Source organism: Schistocerca nitens, chromosome 5 (assembly GCF_023898315.1).
Source record: "Schistocerca nitens isolate TAMUIC-IGC-003100 chromosome 5, iqSchNite1.1, whole genome shotgun sequence".
NCBI lineage: Eukaryota > Metazoa > Arthropoda > Insecta > Orthoptera > Acrididae > Schistocerca > Schistocerca nitens.
The window spans coordinates 174,562,026-174,585,858 of record NC_064618.1 but is presented as its reverse complement, the minus strand read 5'-3'; positions in this window follow the sequence as shown (position 1 = coordinate 174,585,858).

Here is a 23,833-nt window from a genome sequence, read left to right as displayed (position 1 = left end):
CCACATGTGATATTTTCATATTCTCTCGCTCAATACGCACAAACTATCAATCCTACACAAAAAATGAACGGAATTTTTTTGTAGTAAATTGAGTGTAGCTATACTTCGTACTGTAATAGATTCATGCTAAAGGCCATGATTTTGGAGGTATTCAAGACGCGCTTGAACGTCATTTTGGAAACTTTTATTAAGTAATTCAAAAACTACGCCCTCTAGCGAAACCGACAGTTTAAATTTACCATGAAAAGGCACTCTTCATTTTTTCTGTAGGCCTAGCAGTTTGAGCATAGCGAGCGAGAGTATGAAAATCATGTGCGTCATTTTAGAATGCATTGCAGGTTGCATAAAACCCGTGTGTAGGGGCAGATGAATCGTACAAGGAGAAGAGTTGTAGATTCTTAAATACACTATTAGTTTCTTCGAAGGCAAAAATGTGTACGACTGTGCTTTGGAAGCGCCGCACGCGTGCAGGTGACAGTCGGTGCGCAGCAGGTAGCGCACAGCCGCCGGCGTGCTTATTACGCGGATGCAGCTGATTTCCGGTGGGTGCCCGGAAGGCGCGGGTTATGTTTATGACGCGCCGGCCGCGACTGCCCGTAATTGAAACGCCGTCCGAAAAGACCAGCCTGCGCAGCGGCCCGTTTGTCATCGGAGCGGCCGCGGGCAGCGGGCAACGGGCAGCGAGCAGCGCGAGCTGTGTGCCTGCCGTATACATACATATACATAAACGCGGCGCCCGGGGGTACACAGCGCACAGTGCGCGTTAATTAGCCCCGGCGACTGGCCGCCTGCCCTTTCGTCGCTGTGCCCCGCACGCTCGCGCAGGGTCACCAGGGTCAAACGGGGACCGCAGTCGGTGCTCGTAATCGTCCCACAATTACGGTCTCTCACGTTTCGCGGCCAATCCGTCCTTTAATGACGGCGTCACTCAGCCCCTGGAGATCAGGCACACTTTTTTGTTGTTGCTTTTTTTGTTTTGTCTTTCCTGCCTATGTTGTTCCAATTCGAAATAGCCAGCATTACGTTACCACTTTACAGGACAGCATGATATATACGGGGAGCTCAGCCGGCTTTGTTGTGAAACGAACCGTGCAGTCTAGTGACTGAAACTCATTCCCGCATACGGCTCCATTTCGTAGTACGCTTTTCTGGTCCTGTGCTTTTTTTCTGAACGTGCTGTAATTTTTGATTCCTGTAAATAGCACTGTTGTCGTCTTCACTCCGAGGACAGGTCTAGTGCAGTTCTCCAACCTCGTCTGCCGTATACCAGCCTCTCCATCTCTTCATAATACCTCAACTAACATTCATTTGATACTGAATGAGTTCGAGTCTCGGTCCGGCACACAGTTTTAATCTGCCAGCAAGTTTCATTCATTTAATCCTGTTTACTGAAAGATGTTCTCCTCCATCTATAACTTTTCCTCTTACACTACCTTCCGTTACTAAACTGACGACTCCCCGATGTGCCAGTACCTGTCCTAGCAAACGTTTCCTTACTTTAGTCAAGTGCTCGTGATTCCACATATTTCATTTTCCCCCCATTTCGATTTCGTACCTCCTCACTAGCTGTCCGAACTACACACTTACGCCGCGCGGGATTAGCTGAGTGGTCTTAGGCGCTGCAGCCATGGACTGTGCGGCTGGTCCCGGCGGAGGTTCGAGTCCTCCCTCGGCATGGGTGTGTGTGTTTGTCCTTAGGATCATTTACGTTAAGTAGTGTGTAAGCTTAGGGACTGATGACCTTAGCAGTTAAGTCCCATAAGATTTCACACACATTTTAACATTTTTTTGAACTATACACTTAAGTTTCAACTTTGTTCTGCTGCATTTTATTTCAAACGCCTTCATTCTCCTTTTTGTCTAAACTGTTTATCGGCCATGTTTCAGTTCCGTGCAAAGTTACATTCCATACAAATACTTCCAGAAGCGACATCCCAATAATTAAATCACTTTTTAATTTGTGTGTGTTAAACTATGTCTTTAGACAGCTTCCTTCAGACATGCGTGCACGTCCGTACTCGTAGAACGTTATCCTTTTGTTGGTTATTAATTCTCATAGTCACCTCCCACTTGACAGTCCCGTCCCGGAGATGCGAATGGGGGAGTATTCCGGAATCTTTTGCCAATGGAGATATCATCATGTTACTTTTTCGATCATGGACTACATGTCCTGCGCATACACGATATGTGTCTTGAAGGCGGTGGTTTCCATTGCCTTCGGCATCCTCATGCCGTTAAACATTGCGAATTCTTCCTCCGTTAGGGACAGTTTCCCATCCCAAAGACAAGAGATTGCCCTGAAGCTCCTCCACCGTCTTCGACAAGGCAGTAGGCAATAATAGAGAGACTTATTATGCCGGAAGTCTTCCGCCGCCAATGCTGATTATCAATCGAAATTTAAGCGGTGGTGGTTTCGAACCCGGGATCTAAGACGCTACACCTAGACCACAGGTACGTACCCGTATTTCATGCGTATACGGGCTAGAAACGATGATCATCATGTTATCTCTCCCTGTTGCGGGCAACCATGTAATGATGCTAGCATTAGGGGATGTACGCAGTGCGGCATATGAAGGTTTCGGCCTGTCTGGGGAGCTTGCACGGACAGCCGAAGTTGTTATGGAAAACTCTCGGCTCGCGATAAGCGGGAAATTAGAGTTCGAGTCTCGGTCCAGCACAAATTTTTGTGTGTTACAAATAAATTGAACGGATGTAGTCTAATCGTATTCCCAATTTGCGAATATAGTTCGTGTATGTAATACGGCTGCAGAAAAACGGCAGTCTGTATATTGTATAAAAACGTTGTATAACACAGACATTGTAAAATAAGTACTTCATTCTGCTGCAAGAATGGCAGTGGGACTTGAAAGTACTAGAAATTTTCTTCCTCAAATTACCCAAGGCATCGGGTGCAACTACAGCGTTCAATGTGCGGTGTGTGCTCAGGGCGCAAATGGCTTTATGATGTTTGGTTGTACTTCTCGTATGATTACTTGCGCCATCTCATTCAGGTTACAGAGAACACGAAGAGGTTGCTTATTTCTGCATTGTCTGTGACCAAATGCCGCCATTTCGTCTCTATCAGTTTGAAGGCTGATGACGGTACCTTGTCATTCCGCCGTCAACCTTCAGAATCGACTCAACTCGGCAAGGACGAAAGATCCCATGTGACGCCTTTTTTGGGGAGGTGGAGAGGGAGGGGGAATCAGTGTGATTATTTTCTTCATTTAAAGGCAGCGAGGATTCGCACCGAATGCCTTCCAGAAGTCAAGGAACACATCAGCCTAGGAACCGTCACGTACTGGTCTCTGGATCTCTTGGACGAAACTGAGCGTTTTCCGCTGTTTCGTGAGTTGAGTCGCGTGTCCGAGCACCACGACCGCAGAAACATTATCAGAGTGATTCCCCGCGACTGTTGTGTTCGCCTGTGCAGCACTCGGAGGAGATCGGCTTCGCTCTGTCGGCAAATATTTGTCAGCGGCGGGAGCGTGCGGCCGCGCCGAGGCGGGGCACTTTTGCCTGAAAGTTTCGCCCAGATAAACTCGCGTCACGGAAGCTGGCGTGCTGCTGAATGCAAAGCGTTGTCTGCGCTGCCTTGGCGGGCAGGTGTCGTGTCGCCCAGGGCACTGCCTTTGTTTTCGGTTCGCTGAGGCCGGTGGCCACGGTAAAGAGCTACCGAATTTCATAATGCAACAACAAGTTTGGTGGAATGAGGCAGCCATTGACTCAATAGCCGTTGAAAAACTATGAAAGGAATGAGTTAGTCATCCTCAGCTCGTGGTCTTGCGGTAGCGTTCTCGCTGCCCGCGCACGGGGTCCCGGCTTCGATTCCATAATGGCTGGTTTTGCACCCATTTCTTGATAGCGTAAGTCCACGACCCGAAGTGAAGCCAGATACGTAGTTCAGAAGTTTCTAACAATTCAGTTTTTCACCTAACTGCGAATATAATTTTGCGGTCAGCTGCTTCCGTATTAACATTACCAATTAACTCATACTGGTGCGCACCTAGTTGTATCATAGTTTGAGTCATGAATGTGTGTCAGACTTTATACTTTAAGCTTGTGCCAGTTGTTACTGTATTTCCAAATTGGTGCCTCTCCTACAATTCACTTTAGTATAATGCACTATCGAGATCACACGTGTGTTGTATAATCTTACCGGCAACAAGTTTCAGTCAGTGGCCATCATTAGATTCAGTAAAAGAAAAAAAAATTGTGGGAAACTGTTAACAACCAATAAAATACACAACACAAATAATACATAGCTTACCAACTTGGTGCTATCTTCTGGTAAATGCATTTCGTCACATGTACAGCATAATTACCATACCAAAGTGCTAATGCCACATTCAGATTGTTGCATAATTGTAGTAAAAGTGTCATCTGCTGGCATCAACACATCAGGATCAAGCTGTATATTTAGATGTTGGAAAAAAGCAGTGGCTGCAGTAGAGAATGCTGTAAAAATCATTTCAAAAAATTAGATGTAGAGTCATACTGTGTGAAATCAACCAATAAAAAAACAAATTTTAACACTGCAGCTTCAGAATTTTGTAATTTTTTGACATCGTATTCTACTTAGTGACATAAGATAAAATCCAAAATGAAATATTTTTTGAACATTTAATTTTTTATTATTTTTTTAAGTTTCCAATATTTTGAAATTTTTGTCATGTTTTGAAACATTAAAATGGCCATATTTTTAAAACTATTTGATTTACTGAACTAAAATTTTTACCATTTTGTTCAGTTTCCTATGAGCTCTAGAAGTACGTGATACTTCACAATTTTCATAAAAATACTAAACTTTTCTAAACCAAAGTTGTTTTAAACTCTGAAGGTTTCTAAATCGAAACTTTTTTCATACTGAAAACATTTATGTCAGTCATGCACTATTTGGTAAAGTGTTTGTCAAATAAATTTTGTAATGGTGTTTTAAAGGGAACATATTGAAATAAATTTTATTTTGCTGCAAAAATAAATAAAAAAATTTGGGTGGGGTCAGGGATTTTTTTCCTCCCTCGAGATGACTGATGTTGTTGTGTCGTCTTCTTCATCATCATTCATCCCAAATACGGTCGGAGGAAGGCAATGGCAAACCACCTCAGCTAGAACATCGCCCAGTACGGCGGTGCGGGTCTCCCGCATCGTTCCCTACGCTCCTCGGAGTATGGGACTTGATCATCATTATGAGTTAGTCACTGGTTACTCCCATTAATAGACCAGCAACAAACCATGTCTTCCAAATAACAACTTTTTCCTTCTCACAGTAACCCACCGAAGATTCCAGAAAGAAATCGCCAATGTTTAACAGTGTTCCCATGGAGTTTTGAGTGCAATAAACATCATAACTCTTGTGTCGTCCCACGTTTGTGGTACCATATCAAAATCGACAGTTTGCATGCATACTACAGACATCAGAGAAGTCTCGCTGCAAGCTGCAACGATGAATGGGAGGCACTCGAGAAGAAACACCCTCTCTCCCATCACAGCAGCATCATCGCACGGACGTGGATATAGAGCTGAGCATGGACTCGCTCTGACCCAATTTGTGAAAGATAAAACAGTCAACATGATCTAGTTAGGACACCAGTGCTATTCATCTCTCATCTCTAATTGTACTTCCGTAAATGTTCAACCTGTACTTCAAGAGAATATTTTGAAATTGTGTGCAACAGATGCTGCTCTAGCGTTCAAAAACAGTTGGAAATATTTGGCACACTCCTATGGCAATGAACTGTGCAAACTTAATGAAATATTTTTATCATTCTAGTAATGAAGTGTTCCACGAGGGATGCTCAGAAAGTAATGCACCACATTTCTTTCTTCAACAATTCTTTATTGAACATAACGAGAATTACAGACACGAAAAAATTATGTTTTATTTACAGCCGGCCGGAGTGGCCGAACGGTTCTAGACGCTACAGTCTGGAACCGCGCGACCGCTACGGTCGCAGGTTCAAATCCTGCCTCGAGCATGGAGGTGTGTGATGTCCTTAGGTTAGTTAGGTTTAAGTAGTTCTAAGTTCTATGGGACTGATGATCCCATAAGTTAAGTCCCATAGTGCTCGGAGCCATTTCAACCATTTTTTTTTCTTACACACCCTATTTTCCACGTAATCTCCATCCCGTTCTGTGGCGTTCCTCCAGCGCGAAACAAGGCCGTGTATGCCCTGTCGGTACCAATCCTTGTCCTGAAGGCGGAGCCAATGCTTCACTGCGTGAATCCTTTGCTGATTGACAGATGCAACGCCAACCGCCAAGCCGTATGCGATTGTCCCCGCGAATGACATCAGGTCGCTGCATCGTGTCAGGTGTGACAGCCGTGGATGGTGTTCCCGACCGCTGCAAATCGTGGAGCTCCACCAAACCGCCTTCTCATGACCTCGCCCTTCGTGCCCAGCGACCAACTGTACTTCTGTCGACAGCAGAGGCTCCATAGGCTTTGCACAAGCGTTTGCGAATATTCCCCACAGTTTCTTTCTCTGCAGTCAGAAATCCAATGAAGGCACGTTGTTTGTGACGTACATCACCTACAGAAGCCATTTTGAAACCGCCATGCAGCTACGCTATCTGTCGAAAGTGACGGAAACTTGGCGCACTCACTCAGAAGACTTCAAATAATACATACGTAACGTTTCACATTCGCAGCATTGTTTTCGGCTGAGGAAAAAAAAAATGCGGTGCGTTACTTTCTGGACAACCATCGTACTTTTTCATAGGTTGCAGTTCAGATCAGCCACCTCCTACAGGAATCAAAGAACCCAGAGGTATACCAGACGACTGTAGCTTCTTCATGTCATAACAATATCAGCACTGATTACATGGACCTCTGCAGGGAGACATATTCACACATGAAAGTGTGCAGTACAATGCACAAGGCATTCGTTAGTTACAGTCACTCACTTTTATAAGTTATAGCAGAAACGTAACTGATGTAATTACCATACATGAGTCAGCTTCTTCCCTACAGTAAAAAAAAATATTGATCTTCCATTCGAACCTGCTTCGTGAGAGAGTTCTGGGAGGTGTTCTATATAGGGCACCAGATACGTCATGAAATGCAGAGGATCGATCATAGGTGCAGCGAGTAGCAGTTGACCCTCAACGTAAACAAACGTTAGATATCTCGTTCAAAGATGTGGAAGGACGCATTATGGTTATTGGTGATATACAGTGACAAATGAAAAAAATATTAATTACAATCTGTGCATATTTTCCCGGAACTTTGCGTCTGGTTGACGGGAATGTCAAATGCGATGGTATGCGACTATGTCGAATCGACGCTTAGTCAAGAATGTTTGGTGGTATACGTTACTAGAATTCCATTAAAACATCTTGTTGTAAAATCATTGTAGTGCCCGGTAAGGAAAGAATTTAACTCAGACATGATTTTGCTTTCTTATAAACAAGGAAACACAGCACTTCCGAATATATTCCTATCCAAAAATAGTCTAAGATTCCTCTAGAAACTCAAGAAATGTGACACAGAAATTGTGGAATTTTCTGAACGTACTGCTTTTACCAACAGCTGTTGTAGGCAATATGCCAGTCGTAATTTAGGTTTTTGATGGTGTTTCTTCAGTGACGATGAAGTAGTCAGTTCCGCTTCATGAAACGTAGTCTAGCCGTCATGATGGATGAATACTGCCTGAAGTTCCTTTAAAGTAAGTACCGTCATTAGACTTATTTTTATTTGCAGTGTTACATTTACACGATCATGATTTCGTGTTCAAAGTGCCGTTATCAAGTGTTTTAATGTTATACAGTGCCTAAGACGGCATACTGTCGTATTTAAAATACACTATTAGACACATTGTCTAAGGGTTAATATTTCTGCTAAAAGCCTACTGCTTTGTTTCATCACTGAGTATACCATCTTGACTGAAGTGAAATATTTCCTCTCGCAGGAATCAGTTGCTCAGAGCGAAAGGAACTAGATTTCTCCAGATTAAATTCTTATGATTACATCCTCGGTTCATCACGTAGTCTATGAGCATATGGCACAGGGATAAATCATCTTAGGTAAGGCGTGAAAGTGATCTTCCAGAAGTCACGTTACTGGTATGAAATTTGAACATAAAAACAGGTAGTAACATTCTACCAACTTTGTAATTTAACAACACCCCAAACCCGCCCGAAAATACCTCGGCAGGCGCAACAGGACCGACTTACAGCCGTGGCACCCTCAGTCATTAGGTATCGCTGGATGCATATAATGAGGGGCATGTGGTGTGCATACCACTTTCCCAGCCGTTGTCAGTTTTCGTGGCCGGAGCTCCTACTTCTCTGTTAAGTAGCTCCTCAAATGGGTTCATAAGGACTGAGTGCAGCCCGCATGCCAACAGTGCTCGTCAAACCCGGGAGGTCACCCATCCAAGTGCTAGCCAACCCCGAAAGAGCTTAAGTTCGGTGATCTAACGGAAACACTATTACACTGTGACATGGCCGTTGGCTAAGAATAGCTACAGAAATAGCTAACTTTGGAGTTGGATCAATCTGTGACTGTTAGCAAGCAGCCAAAGATTAGTGTTTTCTAACTGCAAGTGCTATCAAACGTCAATGAAAGTAACTAATATCTTTAAGAAGCTACATGAGACTGGACTTATGGTGTTCGAAATGTCTAACGGCGGCATTTTGCCTTAAGTTCACCCTAGGCCGCCCAAGCCTTTTTTTCTAACTTGGATGCCTAAGGGGGGGGGGGGGGGGGGGTTCGGCGAGCCCACAGGTATTAAATAAGTTTACTGACAACAATTACAACTTTCAAAATGGTTTATGTATTTTAACTAAGGCATCGGTTTAATAATGTTGTTAATTGTTATAAATATTGATTGAGTAATAAAAAAATTGACATATTACAATACAAAATACAGATGTGTTCATATAAAATAGACTACTCTGAGTCCTCAACTTCAAGGCAAGAGACACACTTCACAATTTTTTCTGAATGTGTGTTACCCACATGTTGATGTCACTGTCCACAATACTGTCTTGGTTTACTTAGATTTTTGTACTTCTGCTTCTTTGTTTTAGCTTTTCTTACACAGATATGGCACCGACTTTCCCCTGCGGGAGGCTGACGTGCTACTGTTGTCACTTCTTTGATTTTCTTTTGTGGAATAGTCTCCATTGATTGAACAATTTCGTTAGACAACGCTCTTCCATTGGCACTTCTTTCTTCTACCTGTAATTTCACTAGTTCCATCCCAGCTTGCAGAAGATAAAGTTTCTGTTTGTTCTGTTTCTTCTCATTCCCTCTCGGATGTTGCTGGATTAATACGGTGGTTGCATTGATAGCACACATATCGATGAGAGAGTGAAATACAGATAGAGGCCATCTCTCTGTTCCCCTCTTGCAGGTGTACATACGCGCCATTTGATCAATTGTATCAATTCCACCTTTAGAGGAATTATAATATGCATGTATCTCGGTTTTATTCTTCTCTCCTCCAACAGTGCCTTTATCTTGGTGCATTGTTGACAACGTCAGTAAGTTTTTACTTGCTTTCGTTTTTGCCCTGTAGGACACGAAAGTTACTGGAGGCCTACGTGTTGGGAACTGCACTAACTCACTGCAAGTTTACAAGATAAATAACAGCTGACTGACATCAACAATCACTTCCTCTGAAAGTAAACCGATTGTTGTGAATATCAAGAATACCAACCAACAATAACGTGCATTGTTGTAGGGATGAGAAATACGAAATCCTACTAAGGGAAATTTTCTATAGCAAGGAAGCCTAGGGGGGCGGGGGGTTGTAGGACCCATAATTATTTATTTTTTCTTTCAAAGCAGGAATTTTCTATAAAACATATTGACACTAACGTAACATAAAATAGCTAACAAACAATAACTCAAAGCGAATATGTAGTATGAAAGTTACTTGGGCAAAAGCAGGGGACATAAAAAAAAATTATGAGTTCAACGAACCACCCCCTCCCCCCCCCCCCCCCCCCCTTAGGCGTCCTAGGGTTAAGACTTAAGACTGGAATCTCCGTATGAGAGCGCCTGATGACGAAGAAGCTGTGTTTGAAGCGAATATAACCATTTTGTAACCGAAGGCGAATTTTAAACATCGGAGAAGATTGGGACTCTGTGCAAGCATTGTGTTCGAAACGCATTATTCAGAGGGAAATAAACATTTTGCGGCTCAGTGCAGCTTTTACTCTCCAACTAAGACTGATATTATCTTATGCAGGACCTGAAAATGTCTTCACTATGTTCGAAACGCATTATTCGTGAGCAGATCAGGATACTGCCACTGAAGATGGTCTTTGACCATGGGCGAAGGCTGGAACCTTCACGCGAGCTACTGAAGATGACGTTGCAGTGTTCGGAACCCATTCCATTAGAATTTTGTGTGCCAAGGTGGCTTTTAATCCTCAGTGTGGCTAGTAGTCGCCGAGCGCGTGTCATTTTCGCCGCACCACGCTCCAGAGCCGGCTTTGGCCGGGAGCGGTGTGAGCGCGCGCTGTCGTTTGAGCAGAGTGGGTAGCGGCGTTTAACGCGACCGGACCGGACGCTGGGACCAAGTGGCGCGTGAGCGTGCGGCCCGCTCACCGCGCCGTCGCCGCGCCATAACGCCACCGCATTCGGTCCGCCGGCCGCGATCCGCGCCGCACAAAGAGATTCCGAAAAAGCCGCAAACGCCCGCCTATTTACCCCCTTTTTTTATTCTCGCTATCGCTGTGGCGGCCGGCTCTGTCACGGGAGTATGAGGCAGTGGGGGAGGGACAAAAAATGGCGGCCGGCGGGCCGCGCGCAACCGCCGCGCCGCGGTGCGGCGACCGCAGGCAGCGGGCTGACATACCTCGCGCGCGCAGCCAGTGTAGCGGACCGGCATGGCTCCAGACCGCTGCCTGAAATATGCCCTCCGGCAATGACGCGGAAAATGTCTCCACGCTATGCAATATCCGCCCTGTTATGACAATGTGTGTCTGACTGCCGAGCGCCGCTTCTCCGCGTGTACTTTTATTTGGAATGAAATTTCTACAATTGTTTACCGGCAACATATTTTCTATATTCAGCACTGCAGTTGTTCGAGCAGTGACTTTATATCCAAAACTGAGCAAAATCCAAAAACTGGGTCGATTTTCGAGAGGGACTTTTCGAGACCACTTGGACAATTTTCGTTGTGCTAATCCGCACAACTTTAAAGTCAGCTACACAGCAGAACATGCAAGGCGACGAAGTGCTACCAACATACTATGCACAGATTGATAGACGGTCAAGAAAGTGAGACTACTAGGGTTCCATTTTTACCGATTTAGTTTGGATTCCGTAGAAATATTGGAACACGTGAGGCAATACTGACCCTACGACTTATCTTAGAAGCTAGATTAAGGAAAGGCAAACCTACGTTTCTAGCATTTGTAGACTTAGAGAAAGCTTTTGACAATGTTGACTGGAATACTCTCTTTCAAATTCTGAAGGTGGCAGGGGTAAAATACAGGAATCGAATAGCTATTTACAATTTGTGAAGAAACCACATGGCAATTATAAGAGTCGACGGGCATGAAAGGGGAGCAGTGGTTGGGAAGGGAGTGAGACAGGGTTGTAGTCTCTCCCCGATGTTATTCAATCTGTATATTGAGCAAGCAGTAAAGGAAACAAAAGAAAAATTTGGAATAGGTATTAAAATCCATGTGGAGAAGAAATAAAAACTTTGAGGACCGGCGATGACATTGTAATACTGTCAGAGACAGCGAAGGACTTGGAAGAGCAGTTGAACGGAATGGACGGTGTCTTGAAAGGAGGATATAAGATGAACATCAACAAAAGCAAAACGAGGATCATGGAATGTAGTCGAATTAAGTTGGGTGATGCTGAGGAAATTAGATTAGGAAATGAGGCACTTAAAGTAGTAAAAGAGTTTTGCTATTGGAGGAGCAAAATAACTGATGATGGTCGAAGTAGAGAGGATATAAAATGTAGACTGGCAATGGCAAGGAAAGCGTTTCTGAAGAAGAGAAATTTGTTAACATCGAGTATAGATTTAAGTGTCAGGAAGTCATTTGTGAAAGTACTTGTATATATTGTAGCCATGTATGGAAGTGAAACATGGACGATAAATAGTTTGGACAAGAAGAGAATAGAAGCTTTCGAAATGTGGTGCTACAGAAGAATGCTGAAGATTAGATGGGTAGATCACATAACTAATGAGGAGGTATTGAATAGGATTGGGGAGAAGAGAAAATTGTGGCACAACTTGACTAGAAGAAGGGATCGGTTGGTAGGACATGTATTGGAGGGCAGCGTGGAGGGTAAAAATCGTAGAGGGAGACCAAGAGATGAATACACTAAGCAGATTCAGAAGGATGTAAGTTGCAGTAGGTACTGGGAGATGAAGAAGCTTGCACAGGGTAGAGTAGCATGGAGAGCTGCATCAAACCAGTCTCAGGACTGAAGACCACAACAACAACAGGTAACGAAATCCTTACAACGCAAATAGCTACGACAGTTACTGAAGATGAGGGTCGCATAAATAATTCCCCCTACTCTTTATTGGAAATGTTCTAGTAGCAGTCGATACATCAGTATATTACTCGTAGCTACGCTTTCGGTCCAAATCACCTTTACAGAAATGCAAATAAAATCCATTTGCCTATACACGTGGTAATTCAGATTGCAGTATTAACGCCACTACGTTTTAGAAGTGCGAGCATTCCCATTGCTAGCTAGCTTAAGAAACACATCGGCTAATGAACGTTTTCTGGCTGTGACGAGTCTAATGGAGAATTCGAAACTTTGCAGAATACGTTTGGCAGCTATGTAGCCGTTTATTTCCTGGGTTGGTGCAGAATTATCCTACTAAATTTAGTCGCTAATGAAAGTATTTTGTTATTTCGATAAACATCTCGAATGATTGTCACACAAGCTGTGAAATAAAGGTAGGAAATTCTTGTTTTTGAGTACACAAAGCTCTATGCAACAAAAACTGGAGATCATTTTGCCATTTCCATTGCGAAATTGCCGGCTTATTCATGTTTGGAGTAATAATAGAGGGGTGTTTGCTAGCGTAGCTGGGTTGTCTGCTAGCGTAGTGAAAGGTGTTTGTTAATGCAAGGGAGGTCTGGTTTGTTTTCGGTTCTAATCTCGATGGAGACAGACTTTCAGTAAAACAATTTTAAGAAATTCTCGCGCCCTCAATACGTTTTATTGCTACCTTCATTCTGTACCGGCGCCCTTTGGATGTAAATATGAAAATCTTGTAGAATTTCATACTTGTTACTGCCTACTTTTTCCACTGCTGTCAATAACTGAAATGACTTACGTGTGGTACTGAATGATTTTTAACTGAATTTCGTTACGGATCTTCACGCATTGCTAAATTTGCACACTTTCATGGTAGGTCAGCTACGGTAATCCAGTATGACTGGTCTCGACGTTGACACAGACCGTTTCGTGGCCGAATGCGCATAATATTTTGTTACTTCGTAACGATGTGGGGTACTTTGCCTTATTAAACCAGTTATGTTATCTGGACAAGCTGAAATTCATTTTTATTAGCACAATTCATACTACTTAGAGTTTCTTCTTCCATTTGTATCTTATATATACGTGTTTAACACAATAATCAGCTTAATATAGTCATAACTATGACCGAAAACAGACGGACAAAGTTCAGATAGTTTTTCAATTTCACGCCTATGCGTAGTATTTTGGTAGCTCTTCGTCGCCTTGCCTGTACCCGCCGAAGTGGCCGTGCGGTTCTAGGCGCTGCAGTCTGGAACCGCGAGACCGCTACGGTCGCAGGTTCGAATCCTGCCTCGGGCACGGATGTGTGTCATGTCATTAGGTTAGTTAGGTTTAACTAGTTCTACGTTCTAGGGGACTAATGACCTCAGAAGTTGAGTCCTATAGTGCTCAGAGCCATTTGAACCATTTTTGAGCCTTGCCTGTTATGCTGTGTAGTAGACTTTAAAGCTGTGCGGATCAGCATAACGAAAAGGCGAGGGGTCTCGCTCGTTTTGTCCACGACTTTACAAGGTACGCCGTCACTTACTAAATAGGCAGTGGCGTAACTATATGGACAATCTGATAGGGTGGATGACGTTTTAGTGTACGGGAAAGCCTTGTCTTTGAGTGGCTGTAGGCAGGGCCACGCCGAGGCCGTATGATACAGGCCCCTGTCAAGGGTGCAGGCACAGAGGGGGCGGAAAATCTGACAAAAAAGCGAGAAAGATAATTAGGAATTACCTGGGAGGGGCACGTGAGCTTTCCTGACTCACGTGTTCTTATATTTTATCTGCGAAAAGAGCCTTTTATCTCGGTACTGGTCTGCGAACTCACGCTGTTGTCACAGTCTCATTTCGTCGAATTACCTTCATAAAGAAATGACTGCTAACAAACAAGTCACATGGGTGGCGTGTCAAGCCAACGGTGCCCTTGGTTCATACGGCTTCCGCCTATACCATAACTCGCTCTTCACCAATCTAACTTTCTGCTACTCCACCACGGTACTGTAGGATATCAAAAGTAGAAAACGCACTGTTTAAACTAAGGTTTGCGATTTTTTCTGATGGGCGATCCGGATTCAAAGTAGTTGACGGGATAGTAAGGAAAAAGGCGACACATATTTCACACACAGCCCATCATTTCAACTCACTTTAGTTTCCACTCAGGACCATCTGGAATGAACCCTATGTATCTCAATTAAAAAAAATTGTCGCAGAGTTTGGTGCAAAATATCCATACCGCTGACGAGTAGCTTAACGAAGTACATGCTTTAAAATTCAAGTAGAAAGAGTTTATGACCAGCGGTCACAAAATTTCACATTTGGATATTTTGATTTTTTTTTCCGATGTAAGAATTAATAGATGCTTACCCACACACAGGAATGGCATTTTCTGTATTTATGATAATTCCAGCGACTGCAGCGGCTTGTCATTGCAGTTTCAGCAAATTAAAAATGATAAACATTTTAAGGCCAAGTATAAGAGAAGCAGATTGTCACACTCTGCTGTCTCATCAACATAATACGCCATAGCCTCTAGATTTGAATTCAGTAATATATTCAGTGCATTTCCTTCGCTTATACCACAGAAATGGAAAGTAAATTTCTTATAAGAACATAATTATAAGAAAGGAAGTGTTTTGAAGAATTATATTTCTTTTCGTTTATTTTTATTGATGTTAATAGCATATTTGGAGCAAAAAGTATCTGCTTTTTATTATACATCATACTAAAATGAGTATGCAATCACTGCCGTAAACATTAAGAATTGATCGTGTTTTAGTTTCCAGATTTTCATTCATTTACTAAAATAATAGATTTAATTTGTTGTGTCTTTAAGCGCATTTGAGTAAATTTTTTCAGTAACACCTCAGTTTAATTAAACTTGTCCAACAAATCGCAAAATTATTTCTAGAAAAAACTGCAAGAAGATAGTTTTTTCCGTGTGTTTGCGGTGGTGTTGTTGGGGGGGGGGGAGGGGGAGGGGCGGGAGACACACCTTTGGTAGTTCTGGAAGGGGCGATATGTAACCTCGTTGCTGGTTCCGCTGTAGGACGATATCAGATGCCTCGGATGGAATTTCAATTTGTTGTGATAAATTGCTTGCTATAAAAGTGGAAGTTGTGTTCACGTGATGAATGAGAAAAACTATTCCTTAATTATGGAATACAGTCCTAGTAATCTGTTGCTTGACGTAGTCACGTCGAATAAATGTCTGAGTCTAACGATGCAAAAGACATGAAATGGATCGAGTACGAGATGTCAGTTACAGAGAAAGCAAACGATGGACTACGGGATAATTCTAGGAAAGTGTAGCTCATTTATGAAGGACACCGCGTACAGAAAACCTGGACGATACCGTCTTGAGCTCTGCTCTAGTCGCACACGAATTTCATTCAAATGGCTCTCAAAAGCAAGTAGTTTAATTGCTCGATTCTTCCAAATATTTCTGAATGTTGTTAGAAAATTGCACCATAGTTTTCAGACCTAAGAGTACATTTCCTGCAGGTTTAAATAAGAATCCTTTTAAATGACGTTATTGTCCTATCAACTCAAATAGCTTGAAGATAAATCGTGTACCATTTCCATAACGAATTTTAAATGAAGTATGAGGTGTCTGGAAGGATAATCACTACTTTAAATGCGTTTGTTATAAACTTGTGTAATTTGTGTATATATAATAAAAGGTCCCTGTGTACGTATTGTCGAATTAAGCCTGAATTGTTTTTAGGCACCCATTTTTGACATTTATGCGTTAGTATAGAGAATATGTTTTTTCTGATCCACCTTCCACACCGCCTCCTTGATTTGTGCGCCCAACTCCACTTCACTTTCATTACCGTAATAATTACGTCTTGACTCCATTCTGTTCTTGAACCATTCGTTTATTTTCATGTCTTTCCTGCTAGCTTCTGTTCGCCTCCGTAACTGAGTAGTCAGTGCGACTGACGGTCACTAGGATCACCCGGGTTCGATTCCCAGAACGGCAAGAGATTTTTCCTTGATGGAACTCCTGGTATCAGATACACTGGGTCTCATGAGGCCAATTGAGAAATTACTCGACCAACGTGTAGCGGTTGCAAAGCCAAGAAAACCGACAACGATCGGAATAGTTAGGTGCGGACAGCACGCCCGTCCATACTGCATGCAGTGGCTGTATTGGCAGAGCATGACACAGCGGTCGGTCGGGAGCGACTGGGCCGTACAGGCCAGCACGCCAGAATGCGGAAATTAATATTTTACCTAATATTTTCTAACATGCTTCTCTGAATTTGTGGCTGCGCAAACCTCAAGTTTTAAATGTTTTCCGCATTGACAGAACTGGTAATGCATCCTGATTGTAAATGCTCCGTTTAAAACTAACGAAGTTTCGCTATGAAAATCCTACAGGACGACGTTCAGGCCTTTTTAAAGCTTCTATCAATTTATTTTGTTATTAAAATCCTATAGGACGTAGTTCAGGCCTTTTTAAAGCTTCTATCAATGTATTTTGTTATTCAGCCAGTCGTTACTGCAAATGCCGTAAATCTGAAAACCTCGTCAGCTGTTTCTGTGATTTCGTTGCTAATTTTAGTTCTTTATTTTCCAGTGTGTTTACTCTAAATCAGAGTACGAGGGAATAGTACACTCCGTAGATTCGTGGTTTTATCTGATCATAAAGAGAGGTTTTATGCATGAGATTAAAATTCTTGTTAGTGAAGTATTCACGGAATTCAGTGAAGGTGAGGTTGGATTGCAGGCCCTGCTGAATGCAGTCGTCTGAAATGCATGGAATACGGATTGAAAGTAAACCAAAGAAAGACGAAAGTGGTAAAGAGTAACAGAAGTGAGACTAGCGATAAACTTAACATTCGAATTGAGACACACAAAGTGGACGATGTGAAGGAATTCTGTTGCCATTAAATCAAAATAACATGACGGATGATACAATTAGGGCACAATAAACAGACTAGCACAGGCGAAATAAATCTACTAGTAACGAAACGTAGACATTAATTAGAGGCAGAAATTACTTAGAATATATGTCTGTTGTATGAGATAGTCTTAAGTGGAATAGTGGACTGTGGGAAAATCGTTAAAGATGTGAATCGTAGCGTGTGAGATGTGGTGCAACAGAAGGATGTTGAAAATTAAATGGAGTGATAGGAAATGAGTAGGATCTCTCCAGAATAGATGAGGAATTCAATATTTGGAAAACACTGAAAAGAATAAGGAGCAAGATGATAGGATATGTGTTAACACGTCAGGGTATAGCTATCATGGTTTTTGAAGGAGCTGTAGATGTGAAAACATTTACGAACGACGGAGGCTGGGATACATCCAAGAAATACTTGAGGACATATGGTGGAAGTTCTAGTTTGGGATGATGCAGTTTGCTCCGAAGACGGAATTATGATGAGTAGCACCAGTCCACTCGGCAGACTAAAGGATGTGTGTGTCCACAACGAGTTAATCTTATAGTAGTAGTCTTTCTGGTTGTTATGAAGCATCAAGATATAAAGTCACACTATTAGATTGTTGCAAATTTTTTGGGTTGATAAGGACTTCATTGGGTGCAGGGCATACGCCTCACGCATGCCTCCTGGTTGCTGCGGTAGTCGGGTTTCTGTCCTCGTTTACGTATCAACGATTTCAGCCAATCTTCACTTCACTCGATTTTAAAGAGATCTTCATACTGCAGTCTCTGTACCTGATCAAATTTATCCAGTAACTCCAATGTTATGGCTAAATGACCACCAGACATCGTGAGAGACGGATCCCAGTTTAAAATCAGTGCGTGTTCTGTTGTCAGTACAGAAGCAGTAACAGAAAAACGGGTCGCTCACGAGTGCTCAGTGACTCCGGACGTGGAAAAGTCGTTGAGCAGCTAGAGAGCTGCACGGTCACCGATGTCCGAAAGAACAGATACCATTTTCATATACCTAAGACTAACCAGCCATTGATCTTCTGTGCGGACGCACACATTGCCCGAAATCTTACGGGACTCGGTAAGATTGTCTGCTGCGAGTAATGAGTGTAATGGGCAGAGGCACTACGATTGTAGTGTGTGGACATTAAGTTGGGAATGTGAGTTTCACGGGCAGCCGCACTATCCTCTATGTCCTCGGTGGCTCAGATGGATTGAGCGTCTGCCACGTAATCAGGAGATCCCAGGTTCGAGTCCCGGTCAGGGCACACATTCTCAACAGCCCTCGTTGATGTATATCAACTCCTGTCGGCAGCTTAGGGTCTTGATGTAATTATCATTTCTAGTTCTAAGACGTCGTGGTCTCCTGACCTTCATTGCTTACATATTACGCCCTCACAATCATATTCCGCAGATCAAGAAGCTTCTTTCGAACCCAAACTCGATAAGAAAAAGTTAATGTTGTATGAATTCATGTAAACGATATGCAAATAACTAGTAAAATCGCAAATGTGCACCGAGATTGAAATACTCGAGGTTGGCGTACACACACACATTCCAGACACGACGATCACAGGGGCTTTTAGTTCGGGAGAAGCAGACCGCATTCTGGCAGGCCGGTCCCTTCAAAGGAAGAGTCGGCCAATCTACGTCGGACGGTGACCGCCCATAGAGCACAAAACGTTTGCCCGAGTGAAAGGAAGAACGACCTCGTGTTCGGCTTAAAAGCAAATTCCGCTACACTGTATGGGAGTACCCAGCCTACGCATTCTTTACAAACATAGCACTCAGTTTAAGAGGTTTTCACAGGGAGACAGCAAACTCCAAACGCCAAAGATACAGATTTACGGATTGGTCGCCGTAAAAGAAACGTCATTCTCCCGTTTTAGGAGAACAATGCTGATTGGCAGATAATGTTCCTGACGTCTTGGGCTGAAGGAGTAATGGAAGAGACCAAAAGATATAACCTTTCACATCTGGAGTGGAGAGGGTTCGTTCCGTTGTCGCTCTTGAAGCGAGAACACGTAACGAGAGCGTGCACGCACGTATGTGTACTCAAAGAGCGAGGAACAAGTCTCTCCTCAGTACTTCACTGGGAGAGCACCTCTGTGGAGAGCGAATCGGAGTGAGACTCTACATTGAGTCCTTGCGATTAAGCGTTGTTCACTGTGTTGTCCACCACACTTATTGTGCGGTGTGAACAGACAGGGTTATAGTTAAACGCCTGAGAGCGAATTTTTGAATGGCATCGTGGTGGACTGGTTATCTGACTGGTGTAACATGCCAATAGTTAGACTAGGGGCGAATAGGAGTCCTTGAATTCATTAAGGCGTAGGGAGAGTTTGATTGGCGAAGGTCAATCCAGATAGAACGAGAGTTATCTTATTTGTCAGCAGCGAGAGGCGCATACAGCAGTCATCACAGCTTACTGTATGCTGCTACAGCTCTTGCGAGCCCCATATTTCCTCCACAACAGTACACTTCACTGCATTTCACACGCGACAGCCTCGTCCATACCTAGCAACATTCTAACGGATAATTATTCAAGTTGATTAGGTGTGGCTCTCAGCCATTCTGCCAAGTCAATAACAATCTTAAGCTTTGTATAGAAATAACGTTAGCGAATCCTATCCTTAAGAGGTAACTTCACATTCCGAAAAGAACCCGGAAATAACTTGTTCAGTTCATAACTAAAAGTGCCATTGTGATTTCTCAGAATGTTTGCAAAATAAATAATAATTTTCGTTAGTTTTATGTTTTTCTTACACTAACTAGCACTACTCCAGTATCCAGGTATCCCACTAGTTACGTAACAAACTTTGTTAATTTTTGTGTCATATCCTTGCAGCGGACGACTCCAGAAGATATTTATTGCTGAAAGTTTTTCAGGCAATTCTCTTTAGAACGTTAGGAGCGTCTGTCTGACTTCTGTAGTAGTGTGGGGTGGAAATTGAATCTTGCAGGAGCCACAGGGTAAAGTGTACCTCTCGGATTTATCCGTTGCGCAGAATGACAGAATAGCACCCACACGCTCACAAAGTCATTGGTTGTCGCTTGAGAAACATATACATCGGCTAGATTTAAACCCTTCGAATGCTGCCCCTAATGTCATGATTGTGAAATGGAAACGCAAAGGAACAACCACAGGTAAACCAAGAGCTGGCAGACCTCATGTACTGACGGTCAGTGACCTCGAGTACTGCTGCGCGTGGTAAAAACAAATACTACGAAATCAGTGAAGAAATCATTCGCAAGTTCTAAAGTGCTACCAGAAGTCCTGGCAGCACAATAAAGGAGTTAAAAAGACAGAATGGTCTACCAGTCTCTTTGTAAGTCACACCTTTCCGCAGTCAATGCTAAGAGACGCCTGAGGTGGTACAAAGAGAGACTGCCATGAGCAGTGGATAACTGGAAACGTGTGATCTGGTTCTGATGAATCATACTAGACCAGGGCTTAACAACTGGCCGGTTTTGAGCGCGAGTACTGGCGTCTGCTCACGCACGTGCTCGCGAGCAGGTGCAAGGTCGCTGAGTAGGGAGGGAGGGGAGGGAGGGGAAATGCGCGCGCACGTTTGAATGTGATCTCGCGTTCTTAGCAGATTTAACTAGCCATCTGAATGCTTTGAACATTTTACTACAAGGTAAAGATCTGCTAATTACTCATTTCATAGATCGAATACGAGATTTTAAAATGAAATTGACACTTTGGGTGAGTCAGCTGTAAACAGGAAACCTAGCTCATTTTCCTAAATTATCATCCATGCAAGATGTTCACAAAGACTGTGAACGTTATTCAAATAGTTTAGTTGCCCTTAAGGAAGAATTTGATCAACGCTTTCAAGATCTGACAGCACTAGACAGTGATTTTGATCTGTTCTCTCCACATTCAGCGAATATTTAGGAGATTCGTCCTGAGCTGCAGCAAGAAATTATTGACCTGCAGTGGGACAGAGAATACATAGACAAATTTCAGAACGAGAAAAACATTTTGGAATTCTACAGACACTTCCCTCAGGATAGATTTCCTCGTTTGCACAAACTGGCGGCTACAATAATATCAATGTTCGGTTCCACGTATGTTTGTGAACAACTGTTCTCTGCAATGAAATGTAACAAGACGCGCCTGAGAAACGCGTTGTCTGATCGAAATTTAAACGGCACGCTGCGCCTAAAATGCACAAGAACAATTACTCCGAACATAGACGCAATTGTAAAGGGCAAAAAGTACAAGATAAACGATAATCCCACACTTCAGTGACACCTTTTATTGTGTAACAGTTCACAAATTAATGCGAATGTAGAGGCATACACTAAGCTAATAAAATTATGTGGCATGTGTACATTCTCCTTTATTTGTTTCATTTGTCTCAGTAATAATTCGTGAGTGATATCCCTGCAGGTGGCCGCGGATTTACATAGACTGGCGGCAGCTGTTGTGTGCCCCACGTGACCCTCCCCACTCTCCGCTCTAGTCCGCTGGTCCGGTAGTGGGGGTAGCGTGCTCGCGCTGCTCCGTGCTCGTGCCTTGCTGCTCACAGCTTGCTCCGCCAGCACGTATGTTGTGAAGCCCTGTACTAGACCCTGTGGTAATACGAATGTCTGGGGAGCCTTACCTGCTGTCACGTGATGTGTGAGCTCTGCAGTGGGAAGAAGTTGGTGTTACGGTATGTGGTTGTTGTCTGTTATTAGGGTGTGGCTTCATTATTGTGCTTAAGAAAATGGTAAATTCGGAAGAATAGGAATACGTTTTATAGTATTGTGTAGTGCTTACAGTAGACGAACATTTCGAGCGTGGTAACTATCGACATCAGCTTGAGAATGCATCCCGTAGTAAAGCAGCATCTCTGAGGCAACTGTTTGTGACAATAACATTCCTGAAACAGACAGCTCTGTGCAGCTGCTCGATCTGAACCCAGTGGAAAACGTGTGAAATGAGTCACAGCGTCAATTTTGCTCTAGATTCCAACGTCCGACATTAGTCACTTACAACTTGAGTCAAATAAATTTTATTTTACGTTGTTTTCAGTTATTGATTGGCGAAGGTCAATCCAGATAGAACGAGAGTCATCTTATTTGTCAGCAGCGAGCGGCGCATACAGCAGTCATCGCAGCTTACAGTATTGTCCGCTACAGCTCTTGGGAGCCCCATATTTCCTCCACAACAGTACACTTCACTGTTGTAACAATGGAAAATTGTACTGAAATGCAGGAGGATCTGCAGCGAATTGACGGATGGTGCAGGGAATGGCAATTGAATCTCAATGTAGATAAGTGTAATGTGCTGCGAATACATAGAAAGAAAGATCCTTTATCTTTTAGCTACAAAATAGCAGGTCAGCAACTTGAAGCAGTTAATTCCATAAATTATCTGGGAGTACGCATTAGGAGTGATTTAAAATGGAATCATCATATAAAGTTGATCGTCGGTAAAGCAGATGCCAGACTGAGATTCATTGGAAGAATCCTAAGGAAGTGCAATCCGAAAACTAGAGGAAGTAGGTTACAGTACGCTTGTTCGCCCACTGCTTAAATACTGCTCAGCGCTGTGGGATCCGTGCCAGATAGGGTTGATAGAAGAGATAGAGAAGATCCAACGGAGAGCAGCGCGCTTCGTTACAGGATCATTTAGTAATCGCGAAAGCGTTACGGAGATGATAGATAAACTACAGTGGAAGACTCTGCAGGAGAGACGCTTAGTAGATCGGCACGGGCTTTCGTTAAAGTTTCGAGAACATACCTTCACTGAAGAGTCAAGCAGTATATTGCTCCCTCCTACGTATATCTCGCGAAGAGACCATGAGGATAAAATCAGAGAGATTAGAGCCCACACAGATGCATACCGACAATCCTTCTTTCCACGAACAATACGATACTGGAATAGAAGGGAAAACCGATAGAGGTACCCTCCGCCACACACCGTCAGGTGGCTTGCGGAGTATGGATGTAGATGTAGATGTATTCAGTTTTATTTCTTTAGGGACCTTTGCCTTTCACGGGCAAGTGCTCTGCCATCTGAGCTACCCAACATGCCGTCCTCACAGCTGTACTTCTGCCAGTACCTTGTCTCCTACTTTCCAAACTTTACAGAAGCTCTCCTGCGAACCTAGCAGAACTAGCACGCCTGAAAGAAAGGATATTTCGGAGACATGGCTTAGCCACAGCCTGGGGAATGTTTCCAGAATGAGATTTTTCACTCTGCAGCTTAGTGTGCGCTGATTTGAAACTTCCTGGCAGATTAAAACTGTGTGCCGCTTGGAGATACGAAGCCGGGACCTTTGTATTTTATAGGCAAGTGCTCTACCATCTGAGCTACCGAAGCACGACTCTCGCCCCGTCCTCACAGCTTTACTTCTGTCAGTACCTCGTCTCCTACTTTCCAAACTTCACAGAAGCCCTCCTGCGAACCTAGCTGAACTAGCACTCCTGAATCGTGCTTGGGTAGCTCAGATGGTAGAGCACTTGCCCGCG